The sequence below is a fragment of the Balaenoptera physalus genome (genome assembly GCF_965194825.1).
Source record: "Balaenoptera physalus genome assembly, chromosome: 17".
Classification (NCBI taxonomy): Eukaryota; Metazoa; Chordata; class Mammalia; order Artiodactyla; family Balaenopteridae; genus Balaenoptera; species Balaenoptera physalus.
This window is the reverse complement of record NC_138895.1, coordinates 43,207,495-43,233,151: the sequence shown is the minus strand read 5'-3', so window position 1 is coordinate 43,233,151 and position 25,657 is coordinate 43,207,495. Positions and strand designations below refer to the sequence as shown.

Below are 25,657 nucleotides of genomic sequence, written 5' to 3'. Positions count from 1 at the left end.
TGATACCTTTGAATGCAGAGTTTAGTATATTAACAAATGACAATATTGCCTGTGAATTGCTGAAAAAACTCCTCATATGTTGCCTGATGAATGGCAGCAAATTGTAGTACAGCATTGCTAATGGTGTGGGGTGTGAGAGATGATAGGTCCTGGAGGATGGAGCCTGCCCATGTTTAATTGTATAGAGGGCCTGTTGCCTCAGGACAGTATTATTTTAGCATGGTTGATATTTTATGGAAGTTATAATAATTTTATCTTCCATAGCATTCCTGTAAGGAAGTTGATAAAATATATACACACACTCATAAATGTGTGTGTATAATTTTTTGCTAGACAGCCTTTACCCATAGATGTGTTGAAATTTTAGATATTAGAATGACCATAGAAAATAGGAGATAATAAAATATGGAGTGAAATGATCACAATAAATATTGAATATTTGTATTATCTATGATAATAAATAAGGCACTGTTTCTCCTTGAAATGTGGTCAGTCATATAAAAGGTTAACATGGCCAGTGGTGTTTAATACAGATTAGTGGTGTGTTGAGTTATGGGAAGAACAAAGGTCTGACTTTGCCATTTGTACAGTGGGTCCAATGATGGATATTCAGAATATCTTATATCTCATCATTCTGTAACACCACTATCACTTTTATCATAAAAGAATTATGTTACTCCATACATGAAAAATGCATTCTTGAACCACTGTGAATTAGTTTTTAATGTACTGTGACCTTGGATTGCCCTGGGATATTAATGCTAAATGATTACTTCTAAATGCTTTTTGAATAGCTGCATAGTACAATTAAATATGCAATACATCATGGATGACATCGTTAAATAACTCTTCTGGTCAAGGAACCCAAAGAGGTCTTTGGAATGATGGTAATTCTGCACTGCTGAGGATGGGAGAGAAAAGAATCTCTTGTTAGTACTGAAATAAGTACAGGCAGAAGTAGGTGATAACCTTTTTTGGGGGTTAGTCAATGGGAAATTAATTTTTGATTAAGAACCATAAAGGAAGATGATTTTTGATCACTGCCAAAGTAGTGCCCCATTATATCTGCCAAATGCTCAAGGTGAATAATTGTCATTAGTCTTTCTGAGTGACAAGTTGACAAACAGTATGTATGGATATTTGTATGAGCGTACGTGTATGCATGTATGTGTAAAGGTATAGATAAAAGAGTAAAGAATTTTGTTCATATTCTAACCCTTTTTCGAGAATGGGCTTATATTGAATTACAATTTGTCTCAATGTAGAACCTCATAAATCTTACACTTAATCAAATCTCTTTTCATCCAATTATTGGGCCTGGGGCAACAATGACAGATGAAAGGGTGGTGTAGAAGAGCCAAGATGCAGTAAAAGGTCTTTTACCTATTGGTCAGTGGTTTAAATCCAAGCTTGTTGGGCGGTGGCTGAAAGTGATTTGTTGTCCTGCTGGCTGTGAGCTGGTGGCCAGAACCTAGTTGTTAGCTGACTCTATAGTCTACAGAAAAGCCCTGAATCCAGTCCACCCCACCCAACCCCCAACAGAACTGGGCTTACCTGTCTAGCAGATGATCTTTATCTTGAAGAGATATAGAGTGACTCTGTGAAAAGGCTGCTTCAAAATGGCCCACCGCTAATGCTGTTTGGTGAGTGATTTGTGGATTTCAATCTCTGAGCTAGCAATAAGGGGAACTTACAACTAATGAGGAACTCAATTTTTCTTTAACTGGAGCTATTTTAAAAAGAAAGCATTAAAAAGGATTTTGGTTCTGTTTCATGAAAATGAGCTGCAATTGTTCAAGTCAGCCCAACTTCAGAACTCAGCCCTAAGTGCACAAAACTTACCAGGTCCAGCCTCGCCATGACCTCATGCAAGACCTACTAGAGGCATTGAATCAATACTGAAATGCTCCAGTGAGTGTCTCCCAGAGATGCCCTGAGCATTATGACCTCAGTGAACCCAGAGATGGAAGCCACATTTCCCAACCCCCCACTCCCTGCCCCTGCAATTGTGGGCCTTGCTAGCTAGGAAAATGTGACCTTGTATTTTAAATGTTAGTATTTTGGGGTAATAGCACCAGCTTAGATGTACCAATCCTTCTTTTCTAAAATGATACTGATGTAAATTAAATGTAAACATATTAATGCTCCCATCTCAACTGATTGACTTCTTCGCTGAGCCTTTTAGGACATTGCCATGAGTACATGTGCATACCTGCCATTCTAGCGTTCAGTATTCTGCTGCTGTTTATTCATAGGGATTTGCATTTTATAATTATTTATTTGTTCGTATATTTATCATGTGTTTTTCCAGTAGGTTGACACTTCCAGGAGGCAAGGACTTTGTTTTGTGTTTTTTTAGGTACACTGCATCTAGCCAGTGCCTGCTACATAATGGGTACTCAATAAACAGTTGTGGGATAAATGAATGAATGAATGAATGAACACACTTGTTAGGAACATATTTTCATGCCTGTGTGAATGGAGGAGGGCGTCTAGGAAGAGGAAAAGTGTGGGAGAGTAATTTTATAACTAATCAATCAAGTTGTGAGCATGGAACTTAATTACAAAAGAGACAATATAAATGCAAAAAATTCAGAGCTCTTCAGTGACGCAGAGTGGAATCAGAAAAACTTTGGTGCTTCCTTGCTGGCTTTGCAGTTCACTAACTATGAGCTAATTTTCTTCTTAAATGTGTTTGAGAAGCTTTATTTCTTTCATATTTCAGAGTAGGAAATAGGTTCTATGTCAGTTCAGATTCTCACAATTTCTCACTTGGGTTTATGGCAAGAGTTTTCTAACTAACTTCTCTGGTCCAAAATCTTCCAGCCCCATCTCAGATCCCTCCTTCCTGGAACTGACAAGGAAATCTTTCTAAGATGCAAATCTGATCATGCCATGCCGCAGCTTAAAAGCTTTCAATTGCATCAGATTGCCTTTAGGATAAAATCCAAACTTTTAGTGTGGCTTTTAAGACCTTTCTTGATCTTACCCTCCTCTGTTGCTCTACTTTCATGTCTCATACCTTCTGTCCAAACATGGCAGCTCTCCCAGGCCTAGCTGCCCCACTGCTCTGTGCTTTTGCAAATGATAGTTCCTTACTTCCCTTTGTCTGATTAACTCCTTTCCTTCCTTCAACACTGATTCAGGTTTCACTTCTTCCAGGAAGTGGATCTTGATACCACTCCTCCACCCTCCCAAGGCCAGGTCCCCCCAGACATCTTTCTCTCATGCTCCATTACTCTGTGGTAGCCCAGAGCACCCAGATAAGTCTATTGTGATTGAGTGACTCTTGTCTGAGCTTTCACCAGCTGTTGAGCACCTTCAGGTACTCTTTTCTTCCATCTCTGATTCTCTGGTGCTCGTGGAGCCTATGCGTAATAGATGCTTAATGAGTGTGTGTTGAGGGAATTAGGGGCTCATTCACTGCCTGGTGGCACTTTGGTTGGCTGTGGATGACAGACTTTGAAGTGTGTAGGGACTGAGGATCAAGTGCAAGGGAGAGAATGAGGGAATGATTGTTGGTCTGCTGAGGTTAGCTGATTAGTTAGTTGTCAGGTCTTTGTTTTACTCAGTGTTAAATCTAAAGCAAAGCCAAGCAAAATAAAACAAAAAGCCACTGGAAGAAACGGTGAACATTTTTTGGCTGGGCTGATGATGATGTGACCTAGAAATAAATGATCTCTTCCTCCTTTGAAATCCCATATTTCTCTTATAGACCTGACCTTATATTGTGGTTACATATGCTCTCAGTTTGTTGTAGCAGTCAGCTTACATTAAGTTATACTGTGTAACAAACAACCTCAACATCTTTCTGGCTTACAGCAACAAAGGTTGACAATGTGCTTGTGTTACACTTCTGTCATGATTTGTCATGGCTCTGCTTCTTGTCAGGACCCAGGCTAATGGAGAACAAGCCCTAATTCTGTCTGGGATATTATTGGGCTCATGGCAGAGGAAAAAGGGAAATCATGGCAAAGTACACATCTGGCTTTTTAAACAATTGAAATATAATTGACATATAACATTACATTAGTTTTAGGCAAACAACATAATGATTTGATATATGTATAATATTATGAAATGATCACTACAATTAGTCTAATTAATAACCATCACCACATATAAAAAATACAAATTTACAAATTTTTTTCTTGTGATGAGAACTTTTAAGATTTTCTCTATTAGCAAATTTCAAATATACAATACAGTCATTATTTACAGTCATCATGTTATACGTTATGTCACCAGGGCTTATTTATTTTTTAACTGGAATTTTGTACCTTTTTACCACCCTCTCCACCCCCTGCCTCTGAAAACCACCAATTTGTTCACTGTATCAATTTGTTTGTTTGTTTGTTGTTAGATTCCACATATAAGTGAGATGACATCTGGTTTGAATTCTTCTGCCTGGAAACACTGCCTCTGCCTGCATTTCCTTAGCCAAAACAAATCCTAAGTGGAGATGTATTATAGTCTCATGGGAGGGAGGGCCACCAAAAATTATGAGTAGTAATGCAATTTATCACACTCTCCCACTGGAGTGTAAACTCTTGGAGGGCAGGAGTTTTTGTGTTCTCTGCCTTACAAGCCTCAAATGTCGCCAAAGCACATTACTTGTTTTTTTGAAATAAAGAGCAGAGGTGGTATGCTTCAGAAATAATGAAAATTTATTTGGAATGCCACTCTCTTTTATCATCAGTTATGTTTCAGTTTGTGTGATACTAATTACTTAAAAGTCCTTATTATTTTTTCCATTAAATATTTAATGATTAACATTAATTTGAATATGTTAATCTGTTGCTTGCAACAGAATTCTACATCATTGACAGAGGTATGTCCCATTTCCCCAACTAGTCTTGACCAATTGCTTGACACTAGTTCTCCATTATTTCCTCCATAGCAAATTCCATAGCTTGTACTTAAGGCCCTCTGTGATCTGGCACCAAGCGACAACATTTCTAGCTTTATTGTTGGCTACTTTTGCTGCCCGCCATGTCCAGTTACAATGAGTTGCTCCCTTTCCCTTTGTGTGTTCCATGCTTTCCCACCTTAGTGTCTTTGATCTGGTTGTTCACTCTGCCTGGAATGACTTTGCCCCATCAGCATATGTTCAATTCCTTCTCAGTCCTCACAATGAAGATTAAGTACTACTTCTCTCATAAAGTCTTCCCGGATCACCTAGGGGATGTAATCAACACCCACACGTCATGCCCTTTATATTCTTCTTTTGGCAATTAATTTGCTTTATCTTGTCAAGGAGGTTAGGACACAGGCTTTGTATAATTAGAACAGAATTTGAGGGCCTACCACTGAACCTCTTCTCAAAACTTGGCTGAATTTCTTATCCCCTGAGTCTCAAGTACTTCACTGCAACTAGAGAATAGGAATAATAACATAACATATTGGATAAGTTATGTGAAGTGATCTATCACCATCCCTGACATATAGGAAGTACTCAATAAATGAAAGTCATTACCTAATATAGTTATGTATTCACTGGATAGGATTTCTCTGCTTCACCTTTTTAGTTCCCTTGGTGACATCACACAGAGTAGGTACAATGTAGATATTTGTTGAGTGAATGAATAAATGAATGAATGTGAAATGATGCTAGAAAAATGACCATGAGGCTCACCTTTCAGTGAAATCAATGATGCTAGACTGAGTCTTCATTCTTTTCCCTGTGGCTGAGTTTGCCTAGATTTTTAATAAATTAGGTCCAGTGGTGGCTGGCCCATATCCAGTGGTAGGGTGGGGAGAGAGATGGAAACTGTTACAAAAACACTTAGAAGGTGTCCCCTGGCGGAGGATCAAAGAAAGTGGGATGAATATTCTCTCAACATATTTGCAATAGGAAATTACTGTCCAGTGTACCCAGATAAAACAGTTTTTTGTGTCATCCCAATAGTTGATTAGAAGTGTCTTATTTTTTCTTCCTCTCGTTATGGCAGACTGAATAAATAGCTATATCAAAAACTGGGTCAAGAATTTACATTGTAAATCCTTGATGTACTGCAAACATTTATTGAATGGTTAAGTGGCAACCCTAGAGCGATCATTTACCAGGTCAAGAGAATGCTGTTTGGAAAAATCACAAGCTATATATTTTGGAAATCTTGTGATACATTAGTGCCTTCAAATAAATGCAGTTTCTCTTTTATAAGCCAAAAATAATATCACAGCTCATTTTAGAACACTATATTCATTTAACTCTCCCAAAAGGGACTCTTCTAAATCAAGCTAAATATCACTCCTTCCTTAAATTGACAATGTTGTCAAATTTTTGGATCATTGTCCCCCAGAAAGACAACTACAGGAACTGCTTAAGTGACAACAGAGGAGGCATCTAGGTCATGATTAAACTGGAAGCATCAACTCAAAGCCAGAGTGGAGCTCAGCCGCTGGGTTAGTTCTCAATATGAAGGTAACTTGATCTTTGGACACACTTTTTAGTAAATCAGGCTCTTTCCCTGTGTTTTAATTTTCTGTTGTCAGTGTAACAAATTTCCATAAACTTAGTGTTAAAACAACACTAATTTATCCTCCTATCATTCTGGAGATCAGAAGTCTGAAATGAGTCTTACAGGGCTAAAATCAAGGTGTCAGCAGTCTTGGTCTTTCTCAAGGCTCCAGGGGAGAATCTGTTCTTCACTTCTTCCACTTTGAGAGGCTGCTAACTTTCCTTGGCTTGTGACATCTCTCTAATCTCTGCTCCTGTGGTCACATCGCCTTCTCTTCTACTATAGTAAAAACTTCCTCAACCTCCCTCTTATAAAAGCATTGTGATTACATTTAGGGTCCATCCTGATAATCCAGGATATCTCCCTACTGCAAAACCCTTACATTTAATCACATCTGCCAAGTCCCTCCCTTTGCCATATAAGGTGGCATTCCCAGGTTCCGGGAACTAGGACACCAACATCTTTGAAGTACCATTATTCAGCCTACCACACATTGCCTTTCAAAAGGTTTTCTGTGTCCAGACTATCATGTTGACTTTTTGAAAACAAAGAATAAAGTACTGGCTTCCCCAGAAGGGAAAAATAAGGCATTTCAAAAGGCTATAGATTGGGGAATATTCTGATTTTGCCTCTAAAGTGTGACTTGTGGTTTGTCTACCACAGCACAGTTTGTTCCTGTCATTGTGTGAGTTTGGATTTGTTTCTACATTCACATTCAAGGGGCACAAATCCACAGATGTGATGTTGAGCTATGAGAACCATCACGGGACTCACTTCATCTGGCACAAAACAGATCTGCTGGCACTTAATAGTCTAATCAGGTATTTATATAGTCCCTCCCCCATACCACCTATGGTAACCGTGTAATCCCAGGAGACTAGGATCACGCTGCAAACCTAGTAAATTACTGTTCAAAGTGGAATTGATTCTTAATCTGCTTGAAATTAGATGTGGAAAAATTCATCTCCACCTTCTTCAATTATTCTATCTTTCCTTATAACTCTGGGTAGAAAATAGTTTAAACCTTAATTCTGATGGTTCTTAATTTTATGAGTTTCATTAAAACCCCTGAGAGTCATTTCATTTGATGGAGTTCAATGCTGATATTCAAATACATTTCTTCTGAAATAGATTTTTACCTTGTATTATAGAGATTGAGCTCCCATTTTTAACACATATGTTCTTAGTGCTTATGCTAATTTCATTGCTTATCTTTAAAACTGGCATATCATTGTTATTGTTATTATTATTATTGTTATTATTATTATTGTGTATTGACCAAGTTGAATGCCTCATTCTCAAGGGATTGCTGTTAGAGTTATATAATACAAGAACAATGGCTGAATGTTGTTCATTTTAAATGTGAAATTATAAATCAATTACAGTGGTGGCTAAAACCCCTTCATGACATGCCACAATTTACTTCCAATGACATTTAAACCTATCTCACACGCTGAACAATCTGTAATAAATTATGATTTTTTTTTTTGCTTCTGAAATGAAGCTATAATTATGACAGTTGAATTCTTGTTCTGGGAAATAAGGTGGCATTTAATTCCTTGAGAACAAATGACACTCACAAAAGAACAGTTAATTATTCTCAGCTGCAAAGGAAAGGAGGAGGGGAGAGAAAAATTATGAAAAAGAACATGGTAGCACTTTATGTGAAGTATCTATTAAGTAATCCTTAACTAAGGCTGAACTACAATTGAACTTCTGGGCTGCCCCTGAGCCCAGGTAACACTTTTTGTTATTTCAGTTCTCAATAAAATCCAAACAGGAGGAATTAGCAACTTGAAACCTTCTCTATTCCTTGCACATGATAATATAAATGTTCTCACAATCAGCCTTGGTTCCAAGAATGCAGACCTACATTCTAACGCAGTTAAATGAGACCCAGGGGGTAGCATGGTATTAGTTTTCAATTACAGCCTTCCTAATTCAGGCCTTTAACTGCTGTAGTTATTCAATCCATATTGCAAATAAAGGGAAAGGAAAGCATTGCACCTCCAGAATTTGTTGTGTTGTTGTTTGTTTCTAGTTTCAACAGCAACTGTGCTTCCATTGGCTTTTCTCTGCTGGCCCTTTCCTGTTCATTCTGGCAAGAAGCCCCAGTGCAATTGAATATGCCAGCAAACAGGAGGCCACTCCTCCTTGCTAGTCCTGACACCATCAGCTGCGATGTTAGCAGCCTGCTATTAGAGACGCCTCTTTCTTTGACTTCCTTTTCTTCCTTGGGAGGAATAGATACTCTAGAGAAGGGCCCTGCTGAGTGGAATTCCCCATTTTGACTGCAATTAGGGATTGTGACTTGATTGATTTGGGGGCTCTCTGAAATGTAGCAGGATCAACACAGTTGCACACAAAACAAGGCATAATCCACTGGGTTAAATTAACGTTAAATCAAAGATGATTGGATTAATTGCTATTACATTTTATCTTCTGTGCACATGTGCTCTTGGCAGGCTTTCAGAGCCTTTTTAAAATTAGCTCAGAACTGGATGGAAATGGTACAGGTGCAAATGATTTGTGCACTGGGTCTTTCAAGTACACAGTGGGCTCATAAGAAGGTGCATTTTTTTCCAAATCATATTTTGGATGTGATTTACAGAAAACTGCACTGAGAATAAACTTGGCATCACAATACAGAAGGTATAGATGTGTTAAATGGCAAAAGGACCCTGTTGGCTAGAATATAACTTGGAAAATGGATCTCCTTCATACTGTGGCCTTGGCACTATACCTCTGTTCAGTTTTCTTCCCTTACCTGCTTTTCTGCCCTCGTGGGAGTCTGTAGGGTTCTGGAGACTGATGTAACAGAGCACTTAGTATGGCATCTGATACCCCGGAATGTATTCTTCAAAACCTACATCCCTTCAACAAATTTTGAGGGTGAAAAGTTGATATGATGGTTGTTAACAGGATGAATCTGTTTAAAGAAAAAGTGTGGAATGATCAGTTCAGGGGCATAAGGCAAAGATAATCAAAGGCTGGTATCTTTTATGTACCCTTTTGCCCATCAGCCAGTGGCTCAGGCTCACTGCCAGGCTGATGGTCTAGAAACCTGCTAAGCCACTGGGAGGAAAGTTTACATTTTTATACTTTAGGAAATGGGGTGCATCAACAGCTCCTTTTTAAGACCATTGTGTGCACAGCACTATAAACAGGTACTGTGGAGGAGACAAAGACTTCATTCTGGGGCTGGTCATATATTGGATCAATACAAATAAGTAGGTGAGAGCATGATTTCTTCTTTTTTTTTGGCTCGTTTCACTCTGCCAGCAATGTCAGGCTCCTGAGAGCAAGCAGCAAATGTCACAGGCATTTTCCCACCCTGGGAAGTCTCCCTTCTGTAGGCCCTTTGCCTCTCATGCGTTTGCTATTGTCTAGTTTCCCTGACCTGAGCATCTTGGTTATTTCTCTGGCCTTGCCTGGCTCATCCCTGCTGCAGGCCCTGTTCAGACAGGGGACCTTCTCCATGGGACCTGGCTTCTCAGACATGTCTCTGCTTGACCCCTGTCTTTCAGCCTCCCTTGTTTCCCTTCATGGACACTTGTTCCCAGCCTCTATTCCACGCTGTGTCAGTTTCCCAAAGAAAGTGCATTTTGATCTATGCAAATATCCAAATGCAACAATAATTGGGAACTGAGCTCTCAAAATTATTTCAGCTTATTAAAAAATATATCTCACCTTTTAATATATTATTTTGAAAGGTAACATATTTGTGATTATGTTCACATGATGCCAACAGGTACAGTGAAAAGAAAGTTTCCTTCCCATCCGTGACCTCTGGTGTTCCAATTCCCCACTTCAGAGACAACCACTGTTACTGGGTTTTATTTTTCACCTGTTCTTCCAGAAACATTATATGCATATAAAACACACATACATGTATCCTCCACCTCAGTTTTACACACAAATGTAATGCTAGCATACTCTGCACATGGTTCTATGTCTCTTGCTTGTTGTTTGCTTAAATCTATGTTGAAGATTGTCCCATATCAGTACCATTCTTTTACAGTGTCCGCAGTGTTCCTGGATGTGTTATAATTTACTGAACCTGTCACCTACTGATGGGCATTTAAGCTGTTTTCGGTTTTCTGCTTTCATAATGTTTGAAACTAATTTTTAATATTCTTATGCATTATATCTAAGAATAAAATTCCTATAAATAAAAACTTAAAGATATTATTACAAAACTTCAACTGCATTTTATGTGAAGTTGTCACACTTAAGAAAAGGGCACAGAAACATATGTGCCCCTCAGTGAATCATCACCAGTGGAAAGCCTGTGTAACCACGGTTGGGGTCAAGAAAGACAGTTTGCCATCACCTCAGATAGCTCCTTCCTAGTCCATTCCACTTCTTGCCTGTTTCCCTCCTCCACTTCCTTAATCTTAATACTATAATTTAGTTTTTCTTGCTTTGGAACTCTATATAGTTGATTTATATAGCGCTATAGATAATGTTTGTGTCCCCCCACAATTCATATGTTGAAACCTAATCCCCAAAGTGATGGTGTAGGAGGCAGGTCCTATGAGGGGTGATTAGGTCATGAGGGTGGAGCCACTGTGAATGGGATTAGTGCCCTTTTAAAAGAGGCAGACATCTCCTTCACCTCTTCTTCCATTTGAGGACACAGTGAGAAGACAGCCATCTGTGGACCAGGAAGAGAAGCCTCAGACTCTGAATGCACTAGCAACTAGCAACTTAATCTTGGACTTCCTGGCCTCCAGAACTGTGAGAAACAAATGGTTTTTGTTTAAGCTACTCAGTCTAGAGTATTCTGTTATAGTAACCTAAACAGGCTAAGACACAAAGTGTGCAATTTTTGTGTCTTGCTTCTCTGCTCATTATATTTGTGAGGGTTGTCCATGTTGTTTCATGTAACTGTACATAGGTAAATTTTATTGGTGTGTATTATTCCATTGAATGAATGCACCACAAATTATTTATCCATTCTGTTGGTGAACTTTGGGTTCTTTTCAAATTTGGCTAATTTGAATAGTGCTGCTATGCATACACTACTACTGGGTATATGATCTGGGAATGGGGTTGTTGGATGATGGGCTCTGTTTAAGTTCAACTTTAGCATATAATGAGAAACTGTTTTCCAAATTTATATTCATAACAGCATGTATAAGAATTCCCATTGCTCTACATTCTTGCAAATACTCCATAACATCATTCTTTCTTTTAAACATTCTGGTAATTGCATAGTGGCATATCATTGGGGTTTTAACTCATATTTTCCCAATTACTAACGAAGTTGAGTATGTTTCCTTACATAGATACTCTCTTTATGAAGTGCCTGTTATAGTCTCTTGCCCATTTTTCTTTTGGACAGTAAGAGCTCTCAGAGTATTTTATATATTCTTGCCTGTTGTTGGTTTTATGGATATAAAACAAACATTTTCTTCCAATCTATGGTTTGCCTTTTCACTTTCTTAATGTTATCTTTTGATGAAAAATGTTCCTAGTTTTAGTGTAGTCCAATTCAAAGACTTTCCCTTTATGGTAATTTTTCTTTCTTTGTGGCATGTGTGTTGCTTAAAAAATATTTCCTTAGTTCAATGTAATGAAGATATTCTCTTATATCCTAAAGTGTTACTGTTTGCCTTTATCTTCTGGGAATTGATATTTTGCTTGGCAGGAGGTAGGAGTCAAGTTTCCTTTTTCCCACAAGGATATCCAACTGACTCAGCACCATTTACTTAAAAGGCTATCCTTTTACCTCTGGTTGCATTGTTATGTTGTCATAAATCAAGTGACTGTATATTTATGGATCTATTTCTGGACTTTCTTTTTTATTCCATTGGTCTATTTGTCAAATTGTCACCAATATCATATTTCTTAATTAGTAGCTTTATAATAAATCTTGCTATCTAGTGGAGCAACTTCTTTCATCTTGTTTATCTTGAAGAGAGCATGCATATTCTTAGCTACTTGCATTTCCATATAATTTTAGAAATGGATTGTCAGTTTCCTCAGAAAAAAAAGTTGGGGTTTTAAATATGATTTCTTTGACTCTATAGAAAATCTAATGGAGAACCGATATATTTGTAATACTGAGTCTTGTATTACTGGAATCCTATGCTCATGAATGAGATTGGTCCATAATTCTCCATTCTTATAATGGTTTTAACAGGTTTTGGCGTCAAGATCATGCTAGTCTCATAAAAATGAACTATTTTTATATTCTCTAAGGGGCTTGTATAGATTTGTAGTTATTTCTTCACCAATAAAACTTGGATCTGGAGTTTTCTTGGTAGGAAGATTTTTATTTACTGATTTAACAAATTTAATAATTATAGGACTATTCTTACTTTCCTATTTCTTCGTTTTTTTTAGGATTTGTGCATTTCACTATATATATTTAAATAATTTATTTTTTAGAGCATTTTTAGTTTCATAACAAAATGTAGAGGAAGGTATAGATATTTTTCATATACTCCCTGCCTCCACACATGCATAGTCTTTTCCATTATCACTCACCAGAATGGTACATTTATTACCAAGGATAAACCTACATTGATGCATCATAATCATCCAAGTCTATAGTTTACCTTAGGGTTCACTTTTTGTATACTCTGTGTGGGTTTGGACAAATGTAGAATGATATATATTCATTGTTATAGTATCATAGAGAGTATTTCCACTGCCCTAAAAATACGCTGTACTCTTCCTATCATTCCTTCCCTGACCCTCACACCCTGGCAACCACTGATCTTTTTATAGTCTCTACAGTTTTACCTTTTCCAGAATGTCGTATAGTTGGAATCATACGGTATGTAGTCTTTTCAGATTTGCCTCTTTCATCTAGTAATATGAATTTAAGTTTTCCTCATTTCTTTGCATGGCTTAACAGCTCATTTCTTTTCAGCACTGAATAATATTCCACTGTCTGGATGCACCACAGTTTATCCATTCACCTACCAAAGGACATCTTGGTTGCTTCCAAGTTTTTACAATTATGAATAAAGCTGCTATAAACATCCATGTGTAGGTTTTTTTGGGAGGACATAAGTCTTCCACTCCATTGGGTAAATACCAAGGAGCATGCCTGCTGGATTGTGTGGTAAGAGTATGTTTACTTTTGTAAGAAACTGCTAAACTGTCTTCCAAAGTGGCTGTATGACTTTGTGTTCCTACAAGCAACAAATGTGTGTTCCTCTTGCTCCAAATCCTTGCCAGCGTTTGGTGTTGTCAGTGTTTCAGATTTGGGCCATTCAAAAGATTTGTAGTAGTATCTCATTTTTGTCTTAATTTGCATTTCCCTGATGGCATATGATATGGAACATGTTTTCATATATTTATTTGCCATCTACATGTCTTCTTTGGTGAGGTGTTTTTTAAGGTCTTTGGCCCATTTTTTAACCTGGTTGTTTTCTTATTGTTGAGTTTTAAGAGTTCTTTGTATATTTTCATTAACAAAATATTTGGTCAACCATCCTTTGCCAGTTCTATTTTTTGCAAATATTTTCTCCCAGTCTTTGGCTTGTCTTCCAATTCTTTTGAATTGTCTTTTGCAGAGAAGAAGTTTTTAATTTTAATAAAGCCCAGCATGTCAACTATTTCTTTCATGGATCATGCATTTGGTGTTACATCAAAAAAGGCATCACCCTAGTCAAAGTCATCTAGGTTTTCTCTTATGCTATTTTCGAGGAGTTTCATAGTTTGCATTTTACATTTTGACCTATGATAAATTTAGAGTTAAGTTTTGGAAAGAGAGGTCTGTGTCTAGATTCTTTTTTTCTTTGTTTGTTTTTTTGCATGTGAATCTCTGGTTGTTCCAGCACTATTTATTTCTTGAACAGATTATCTTTGCTCCATTGTATTATCTTTTCTCCTTAGTCAAAGATCAGTTGACTATATTTATGGGGGTCTATTTCTGGGCTCTCTATTCTGTTCCATTGATCTATTTGTGTATTATTTTTGTCAGTACCTCACTGTCTTCATTACTATAGCTTTATAATGTCTTGAGGTTGGGTAGCATCAGTCTTCCAACTTTGTTCTTCAATATCATGTTGGTTATTCTGGGTATTTTGCCCCTTCCCATAAACTTTAGAATCAGTTTGTCAATAACCATAAAATAACTTGCTGGAATTTTGAATGAGATTGCCTTGAATCTGTAGATTAAGTTGTGAAGAACTAACGTTTTGATACCATTGAGTCCTCCTATCAATGAACATGAAATATCCCTCCATTTACTTTGGTTCTTTGACTTTGTTCATTAGAGTTTTGTAGTTTTCCTTGTATAAATCTTGAACATATTTTGTTAGATTTATACCTAAGTATTTCATTTTTGAGGGTGCTGATGTAAAGGATATTGTGTTTTTAATTTTAAATTCCACTTGTTCATTGTTGGTTTATAAGAAAGCAATTGACTTTTGTATATTAATGTTGTATCCTGCAACCTTGCTGTAATTGCTTATTAGTTGCAGAAGTTTTTTTTTTTTTTGATTCTTTGAGATTTTCTACATAGACAATCATGTCATTTGTGAACAAAGACAGTTTTATGACTTTCTTCCCAATCTATGTATCTTTCATTTAATTTTCCTGTCTTATTACAGTAACAAGGATTGCCAGTACAACTTTGAAAAGGACTGGTGAGCATTTTGTTATAGTTTCAACAATATCTTCTTAAGATCTTTTTCACAATATTATCTTGTCATTTTTAAAAATATCTTCTGATGTTCTCCATTTCTAGCTTAAATTGATTATTTGTGGCTTTTCTCTTTTTTTCTTGATCTGTGTCTTGGAGGGGTTTCTCAAATGTATTGCTTCTTATAATGAAACAACTTTTGGTCTTGTCAATCCTGTCTATTTTATGTATGTTTTCTATTATATCAGTTTCTATTCTTATCTTTCAGTTTCTTTTCTTTTATTTAGGTTTGTTTCACTGTTCTATTGCTAACTTCATGAGGCAGATGTTTAGCTTTTTGATTTCATCTTTTCTTCTTTTGTAATGAATACCCTGCATTTCCTTCTGAGAATGGGCCTGGCTGCATTCCACAATATTTTGATTATCATAAGTTAGTCAAATAATAAGTATACTTTTTAATTCATATATATATATGGAGATTTTCTAGGGTTTTTTGTTAGTGATTTTAAGTTTAATAGAATTGTAGTTATAGAACATATTTTGATCATTAAAATCCTTTGAAATTTGTTGAGTTTCCTTGATGACTTAGCATATGGTCAATTTTTAACAATGCATAGTGTGTGTGTGAAAAGAATGGGTGTTCTGCAGTTGTTGGGTACTGTTTTCTACAAGTCAATTAGTTTAAGTCTATTAATTAAAGTCTATTAAGTCTATTAATCATGCTGTTCAGGTCTTCAAATGTTTACTGATCTTTTCTCTACTTCTGTCATTTACTGAGAAAATTGTGATTGTGTTTTCCACTATGATTATTGGCTTTTCTACTTCTCCTTGTATTTTAATAGTTTATTTCTATATTTTGAGATTGTGATATTAGGTAAACACAAATTAAGAAAGGATTAAAATGGTTGACCCTTTTTTTTTTTTTTTTTAAAGATTTATTGATTGATTGATTGCTATGTTGGGTCTTCGTTTCTGTGCTAGGGCTTTCTCTAGTTGCGGCAAGCGGGGGCCACTCTTCATCGCGGTGCGCGGGCCTCTCACTGTCGCAGCCTCTATTGTTGCGGAGCACAGGCTCCAGACACGCAGGCTCAGTAGTTGTGGCTCACGGGCCTAGTTGCTCCGTGGCATGTGGGATCTTCCCAGACCAGGGCTTGAACCCGTGTCCCCTGCATTAGCAGGCAGATTCTCAATCACTGCGCCACCAGGGAAGCCCAACCCTTTCTTATGTTTACCTCTTTGTCTCTAGTTATGTGTTTTATCTATTTTGACACTAGTATAGTTTAATTAGCTTTTTTTGTATTAAACAATCATTAAGATTGCAAGTTGTGGGCGGCAGTAGTGTCAGTGGTGACCATGGCTGTGGCAGCACTCCAACTCACTCCTAGCTCCAGTCTCCACCATAGAGCCAGGGAGAGAGCCTCCGCCAGCAACCCAGGGCAGCACAGGCACCCAGACCCGAACTCCAAGATGGGAGGCAAGTTGAGCAAGAAGAAGGGGTACAATGTGAATGATGAGAGGGCCAAGGACAAAGACAAGACGGCCAAAGGAGCTGGGACGGAAGAGGAGGAAACCCTGAAGGACAATGAGACCCAGGGTGCTGCAGAGACCCCAGAGGTGAAGGAGGACAAGGAGGAGAAGCTGGAGAAGGATGCCTAGGATGCTGCCAACAAGCCTGAAGACAAGGAAGGTGAGAAAGACAAAGAGGGGGCCAAGGAAGACACTCTGAAGGCAGAGCCAGAGCAGACAGAGGGAGCTGAGCAGAAGCCAGAGCCCCCAAACGATGCTGAGCAGGAGCCGGCGGCTGCCTCCGGCCAGCTGCAAGTGGCAACGCCCCCAAAGCTTCGGAGACCTGAGCTGCGGAGTCCTTGGCCCCCACCAAGGATGACAAGAGCAAGAAGGGAGAGGAACCCACAAAGCCTCAGGCTCCTGCAGCTCCTGCCGCGCAGGAGACGAAAAGTGACAGGGCCCCATCTTCAGACTCAAAACCCGGCAACACTGAGGCTGCCCCATCCTCCATGGAGACACTGGCAGCCACGGAAGCACCCAGTTCCATGCCCAAGGCCAAGCCCCTGCAGCCCCCACAGACGAGGTCAAACCTGCCGAGACCCCGGCAGCTAATTCCGATCAAACGGAAAGAGTAAGAAGGACAACCAATGGAACGAAGAATACCGCTTAACAACAACCTGTCTCTCTGTCTCTTTCTCTGTCTTTCTGTCTCTCTGTCTCTCTCCTATACTAACTTGTTTCAAATTGGAAGTAATGGTATGTATTGCCCAAGAACAAGCATGTGGTCCCATCAAGGGAGGTAGGGTGTTGGGAGAATCCAAATAGTATTTTTGTGGGTGAATACCTAATATACTTTCAGTCAACTCTACCAATCAGTCCTGGATTTTAAAGATCAATGTCTGAAAGTACAGTACATCTTTTGTACCTGAACTGCTGTTACATGCACTCCACCACTAAGATCCGAACATCTTGTCTTCTGCAAGGGGAGTTGGGAGTGATGTGTTTGATTCTGCCCGCAGGGCCTGTGCTGAGGCAATCGGATGTTTATGAAGGCAACATTTTCTGTTTTCTTTTTCATTTACAGCCTTTCTTATTTTGAAATTTTTTTAATGTTGTGGATGAATGCCAACTTTCAGACAGCCTGCTTAGCCTGTTCACATGTGTCTTGATGCCAATACTCCATTCTTCCTTCCCAGGTCTTTTTGGGAGTAACAAACATTCTTTCATCCTACTTAGCCTCCTTAGATTTCTCATGACCAGTTAATGTATGTCCATGGTTGGGTGTACCTGTAGTTCTGTTTACTGGTCAGTGGAAATGAAAAAAAAAAGTCTGCATTCATTGCAATTCCAGTTTTCTCTTCCATCCTGTGTCAGAAACTCCAACACACCACTCATTAGAAAATGGAAAAAAAAAAAACAGAAAACAAAAAAAAAATGTACAACAGATGCACTGAAATTATATGCAATTGTATAAATGGTGCAACAGTAATAAAGATAAACAATTAAAATAAAAAAGATTGCAAGTTGTATCTTTTCCACCCTTTAATTTTCAACTTTTTGTTCCTTATTTTGAGATGTATTATTTATAATCAGCAAATAGTAAATTTTACAAGTTCAATATGACCACTTTTGTCTTTTAATAGGAGCATATAATTACTGATATTTTGGGTTTAAATCTCCTATTTTATATTCATCTCCAATTAACCTAACATTCTTTATGCTGTTTTCCTTCTTTCTTGCCTTGTTTTTTTTGTAGATTTTTCTTAATATCCTATCTTTGCTCTCCTCCCCCCAATCAACATCAGCTTGGTAGCCATACAATTACTATTCTTTCGTGGTTATCCTGAAGAATACAAGGTGCATCTTTAAATTATCAAAAACTAATATTGCTTGATTCTTTTAGCCATTTTCTTGACATTATAATGATCTTGAAATACTTTAACTCCATTTACTACCCTCTCAACTTTTGTGCTATTTTTTGCCTTGTATCTCAATTCTATAAGCACTGCTTCTCTGACTTTCTGTGTTTCATGTTTACTATTTTCTTCTTACTTTACTTTCAAAAACAGAAAAAATCCTATCTTTACAGAACTTATATTGCTATTGGGGGGACAGTCAAAATAAAAATAAATAACAAAACATATAGTATATCAGATGATGATAAATACTTCAGAGAAAAACAAAGCAGGGAAGGATGATATGAAATGTTGGGAAGCATGGTTGAAATTTTAAATGAGGGTGATCAGTGAAGACCTTGAGGTTTGAGCAAAGATCTACAGGAGTTAAGAAATCTAGGAAGAAATCTATAGAAGAGTATTTGTAGACACAGTATTTTCTATTTGTAAATAGAAAGGCTCTGAGGTAGAATTGTACCTGACATCTTCCAATATCAGCTAGGAGGCCGGGATGGCTGGAATTAAATGAGTGTGAGAGTAGAAGTGATGATATCAGAAGGGTAGTGGGTTTTTATGAAGAGGTAACAAGGTGGGAGTCAAGTGATTTAACTAGGGCTTTGGTAGAAGGATTTTTGGCTTTTATTATGATATAAAACCCAATTTAAGAGAAACAATGGTAGTTGAATGCAAAATACAACTTTTTTTAGCTTACATTTTTAGAGAGCTTATTATACACCAGGGACTGTTTTAAGTTCCTTATGTGCAGGATTTTATTTCATAGTGTATAAGAAGAATGTAGATTTCACACAGGTTAATTAACTTACCCAAGCTCACAGCTTGTATGCAACAAAACTAGGAGTCACGTCCATGTGGTCTCTTGCTTGTGATTCTACGTTTCTCTGAATTGTCATTTAATGACAGAATATTTACCAATCATCTGGAGAGATCTAGCTCTGAACTCTGTCGATGAGCTTTTCTGCTTCCTCTTCTTTCAGTGCACATAGAGTCAGCAAATGATCCCAAGATACTCAGTTGGTTTACCATGTGGATTATTTACTTGTTCTACGTTTTACTGACACATGTTACACACCTTATTCTGGGCCATTTTTTTTCAGAAATGCTTAATGCCAGTCCACAAGAATGGAGAAAGTTACCATAAATGGATACATCCAAACTAAACATCATTACTGAAAAAAAAAAAAATTGTGTCTCATAGAGAACATTGGTATATGAGTTATTTTAACCTACTATAAGATCTTTCACCTATATCTGAGTGACCGGTTATGTTCCATTTACACTTTTTATAATATAAAATACAAATTAAATGAATAGACTATGCAAGAAAAACCTGTACTTGAAATAATCCCGTGTTACATTTGTAATGTCACAAATGAGTAGTATATGCATTCTTTAGTCGTTCACCTTTATCTTCATGCCTGATTAGCCCCCCTCAGAAGGAGGGATGCTGGCTAACCCAACCCCTGTGGTACAATCAGGAGGTTGTGCAGTTCATTATGTTTTGTACACAATTTGGCTAGAAAGCTGAAGATTTATTGATGCAATGTAAAATATTAGCTGGCAGGTAAAAATAAGCCTGTTAATGAATGTGATTAGAACAGCAGCTGGAATGAATTGCAGTATTTGCAACATTAATGGAATTAATAGACCTTAAAATATTCAGGGAATCAATTAAAAGTCTTCTTTGGGATTCAAAAAATGTGTGTTCATGTGCTTAACTTTAAAATGAGCACCGGGAGAAGAAATGGGCAAACCTTCTGTCAGAAAAGTGTTTAAAGATTCCACAGGCGTCTGACTGTTTCTGGGTCCAACCAGCTTCTGAAGGAAGCCCTCGTGGGCTGAGCGGCAGCAGCTCGGAACACAGGCTCCAGACTGTGCTTCCAAAAATTAAACAAGAAAAGCACGTGAGAGCAATTGAAATGGGTGTCCTGGCCACACTCCCTGAGGTTCTGCAACCTCATTAACCTTTGAGAAGAGCACAGCTTCCTACCAGGATGAAAGAATAAAAGAAGATGATAGTTTCTTAAGCGTGTTCTTCTCTAATGGTCACCCCAAAGACCTTGAAAAGTTTCAAGCCAGAAGTTTTGGGCTGAAGAGTCTTGTATAAAAGTCCTTGGGAGGAATTAATTGGACAGCATCATGTACAAGCAATGGAACATAGATATTATCTAGCATTCCCAAAACTAGATTAAATAACACCCATTCCTCCAACTAACAAACAAATTAAATAGGCTTTTTAAAGCTATGCCTTTATGCCTTTGCCTCCAGGGAAGAGGCAAAGAAAGCACCCATTGTCCTCATAATTGTTCTACAATGCAAAGTTGAAAGTTTCTCTTTAATTTAATATAAAGTAGAAGCATAGGATAATAAAGCAGGGGAAATTATTTTGTTTAGACTGTGATTGTCTAAAACCGTATTTTAATTTTGGGGCTATATTTATGCCTTATTCCATGGCTAAGTTCAAAAGATATCTACTTGTTTGCAGGTTAACTACCTCCTACACGATTTCTTTTTTTTTTTTTTAATTTCCCTCATAGACTTTATTTATTATTTTTTAAATTTTTCATTTTTTTGGCTGCGCTGTGGGGCTTGTGGGATCTTAGTTTCCCGACCAGGGATTGAACCCAGGCCCTCAGCCGTGAAACTGTGTTGTCCTAAACACTGGACTGCCAGAAAATTCCATCCTACACAATTTCTATGATATTTGTTTCTTATTGCATCAGTAGGGAGCTGGGCAGGGTCAGAAATCGAGCAGTCATAACTTTTGCGAAGATGACTTCAGGATTTCTGAACCTGTAAAACATCCTACTGGTTTCTTAGTGCCCATGGCTCCAAGCTACAATGTTGCCCCTAAACCTAAGCAGACAGGGTCCTGCCTTGGCCCCACACTACTAGTGGCCATCTGCTGGCTGCTCTTCCTGGGGACAGGAGACAGTGAGGAGATGGCTGCAGGGATGTGCCCACTCAGTGCCTAGCCTCCTCTTCTAGACCATGCTCTAGGGAACTGGGACCGCCAAATTTCTGCTTAAACCTGTGAGCTAGTTTTTAAGACCACAACATGTCCTCACGAGAGTGGGCTGTGACACTAAGTGTGTGTGCACCCATAGATCTAAGGGGTAGGCAGTGTGTGGCTGTTTATGGGGGGAGAGTGTGCATGGGGGGGTGAATGGAGCCTAGACATGCGGATGCACCCAGGCCCACAGGAGGGCAGTGGGAAAATTGAGGCTGACCACACAGTTAGGGGGGCCTCTATTTGTGCTCTTGCCCCAGGCCCCACAGGCCCTGCCATGCTGCAGCCAGCCATGGGCATGACCACACGAGGAGATGAGCTATCTGTGCCTTGGGTGACTAAAGAAGACACTGAAGACACAATTTGCCTTCTCACCAATTTTCTCTAGTTGTTTTCTTCAGCAACTGGAGCACCCATTCAACACTTTACTGCTGAGAAACTATCAGAGGCAACAAGGGGTAACTCACTGTTTACTCTACCTTCGTTCTATTCTCAGCAACTTGTTCCCTATTTCAGCATCTCCTATGGCTCCCCCTATTTGGATATTCCTTTTCTGGCAGAGTTTCCCTCCACGATTCAGCCATCGTACTTCACCTCACCCTCCTCAACAAGGTTTTTCTCATGGTATTACTCCCTATGATCTTCCACTTAGGCCCCACAAATGGCTTCTATTATCTTTGCTTTAGTCTAATCCACAGTTTGCATTATGAAATTTTCAGGTGGAAAGGGAGTGTGGCATCATCCTAATGTGTATATATGTTTGTGGGTAGCAGAAGGAGGAGAGAGGAGGAGAAAGCACAGTGTGTATTCTGGAGTGGATACCTTGAAATCACAGAGTCTTGAGGCTGTATATTCTTCTACTGTTTATGACATTTGTCGATTAACCATTTGAAGACTTATAAAAAGAAAAATGCATTCCCTGTGAAGAACACTAAGGAGAGCAAATTATTATTATCTTTTTTAAACAAAAAATGAAGAATTAACATATAAACCTCTTAGCCAAGAGCTCAGATCCTGATCTGGGGACAGGAGGGATAGGTAGATAGAAGGTAGGTTTAAATCCCCCTAATTCAGGAAAAAAAAAGACAACTTGAGACCAAGAAAGTACATGCATTGTACTGGTGAAAACAATACATTGAACTGTCATGAGGTAGGAGGACTGAATTCTGTCTCTTAACATCCAATTCTGGCTCTTAACATCCACTACCTGTGTGACTTTGAGAAGTTTACTTTCACCTTCAGGTTCCTCATTTGTAAACTTAGCATATCTTCCCTGATACCTTACAGGGTGGTTGTGAAGAGGAAGTGAGACAATGACCATGAAAATACTTTGTCTACTGGAATATGTTATGCATACATGTTTGGGCTCCAAGTTTTCTCGCACACTCAGAAATGTCTAAGACCCAGAGACCCAGTCAAGGCTAGTAAACATGGCAGTGACTGTGCTTGTGTTTTTCCCACAAACTGCTGTCTCCAGGTCATAAAACTTGTTGGCAAAATGAAAATAATATGGGACAATATTCTGCTTCTGTCAAAAATGTTTTATCTCATTTTTCGTTTGTTTTGTTTTGTAAATAGAGATTTTGTAAATATATTCTGGTGAACCAACAAGATCATACCAAGGATCCCCCAAATAGCTCCTTGGTGTGGAAAGATAAGCTATCTGCCCCAAGGAGGCCGAATTCTATTAGGTATCAGTGGTTTAAGGGTTAGAACAGGAGCCTGGATATTATCCTGCTGTGATGGACCTTGGGCATCATATTATCTGGCCTATTGGAACCTAGTTTCCTTGGCTATAAAATTAATATGTTGAATAACATAATTTCTAAAATCTCTTTCAGCTCTAATTTCTGATTCTAAGTCTACCATAAACACATGCTCAGCTTTTCTTTTTCTTTTCTTTTTAAAATGATGAATAAGCAAAGGCAAAGCCAACCAGAAGCTAAATAATCAAAATCATTAACTGACTAATTAAATATTTTAGTTGTTCAACAATTGTTTCTTGAATATCATCTTTATGCCAGTTCTAGGTACTGGGGACACTGGGGAAAACAAGATACATAAGATCCCCGCTCTCATGGTGCTCACTGCTTAGTAGAAAAGAAAAAAAAGAAGCAGATAGTGAATAAGGAAAATGTTGAACAGAGACATGTGCTATAAAACGGGAAATTTTAGGTTCACCAGGTTAACTATATCTCCTCCCTCCCCCAAACCTCAAGATTTCTGATGAAGTATCATCTTTTAAGTAGATTTAGAGCATTTGGTTTGCCTACATGGTGACAAGGAAGAGAAAATAAATTGAAAGGGGTTTAAAGAATTCTAAATCTTTGAAATTATTAACTCTTTCCATTTTGAGAGCAGGAAATCTAGAACCCAAATGAGCAACTCTTGGTCTTAGTTACAGTATCAGATAGATGAGGTTTGTCTGTGGGGAAAATACTCATACAGTTGTCAACTTACAGTGGGTCACAAAAGAGGCATTAATTTGCATCTTGAGTGAGTCTGTTGATAGGAAAAATATCCCAAATGTGATGGAACTAATTTGAAAGCTTGCAAAGCCTTATTAGTACAGTGAAATTAGTCACTATATATTTGCAATTAAAAAAAAGAGAGAGAGAAAGCCATCATGTATAGTGCTAAAGCACAAAACAGAAAACTTGAAAATAGGTAAGAAATAGTTTTGAATTTAATTGAATGTCAGCACTAGAAGCAAATTTGTCAAACCAGAAGAACATATGACATTAAGTTAGAGAGAGAAGCCTTTGTGGGTGTTTCAAGGAGCTCAGCGGTTGAGGTGCTGATCCCTTATTATGCCATGTTTTGTGTCTAAATATATGGCTTTCCTTTCCCTTGATTTAGTGATGTCATGGATGCTACACTTATGCTTCACAGTCTTGGCTATAGTCTTTTTATTTGACACATAAATGGAACAAAGTAAGAAGAAAAAAGAGTATGAAAAATTTCTGAAATAATAGAGAAAGAGTTGAAGGAAGGGATGGAGAGAGATGAGGGTGTGTGGACACTTCAGAAAGAAGGCCTGACATACAACCAGTAGATAACTAAGTCTTGGAGATGTAACACACAGCACAGTGACTGCAGACCACAACACCATATTATAAACATCAAACTTAAGAAGGTACTAGATGTGAATTATTCCCACCACAAAATAGAAATGATAATTATTTCTTGAGTGGAGGTGTTAGCTAATGCTATAAGGGCAATCATATTGCGATACAGAAATGTATCAAATCAACGTGTTGTACACTTTAAACTCACACAATGTTTATATGTTAAATATATTCCCACTAAGAAAAAAGAAGACCTGTTTCAAATTCACCCAGCTGTGAGGGGTGAAAGGCAAGAAACAGGAGAGTGGGGAGAAGAGGTTGGGGAAATGAGAGTATTTATCTCATGGCCATGAAGGAAAAGTTAGAGACTGTAGCCAGGGTGGTGGAAAACAGAGCTGAGTATCATAATGGTGCTGGTGACAGATTGCAACCTACGATTTACATTTGGGAATCTTTGTAAATCAGATATTGGTGTGTTAAAGAGTGCTTATTTTTTGAACATTTGCCTTGGATGTACCAGTGTTTTTTTTTTTTAATTTTTTAAAAATTAATTCATTAATTAATTAATTTTTGGCTGTGTTAGGTCTTCGTTGCTGCACGCAGGCTTTCTCTAGTTGCGGCGAGCAGGGGCTACTCTTCATTGCGGTGCATGAGCTTCTCACTGTGGTGGCTTCTCTTGTTGCGGAGCATGGGCTCTAGAAGCAAGGGTTTCAGTAGTTGTGGCACACAGGCTCAGTAGTTGTGGTACATGGGCTTTGTTGCTCCGCAGCATGTGGGATCTTCCTGGACCAGGGCTCAAACCCGTGTCCCCTACACTGGTAAGCGGATTCTTAACCACTGTGCCACCAGGGAAGTCCCTGTACCAGTGTTTTTAGCCACACTGCATTTTCTTTTAAGACAAGCTTAATGCTCTTCTTTGTCATTCAGCACATCTACTGTCAGAAGTGGATGATTTGCTGACGTTTTAGCACCAATCAAACTATTTACTCACTAAATGCTGAATTAGAGATTTTATGCACAAAATATGGATTTCAAGAAATCTCCCTGCAGAGGTTAATGTGCTTGAAGGTCAATGAAGTAAGGTGTGTTTTGGA

At 38.2% G+C, this 25,657-nt stretch overlaps 1 pseudogene across 1 annotated transcript; it reads left to right on the top strand.

Moving 5' to 3' along the window:
- Nucleotides 1–15,769: 15,769 nt before the first annotated feature.
- On the top strand, nucleotides 15,770–25,402 carry LOC309647152 (brain acid soluble protein 1 pseudogene; annotated as a pseudogene). The gene has a single exon. The product of its transcript is annotated as a brain acid soluble protein 1 pseudogene (transcript).
- The last annotated feature ends 255 nt before the right edge of the window (nucleotides 25,403–25,657 follow it).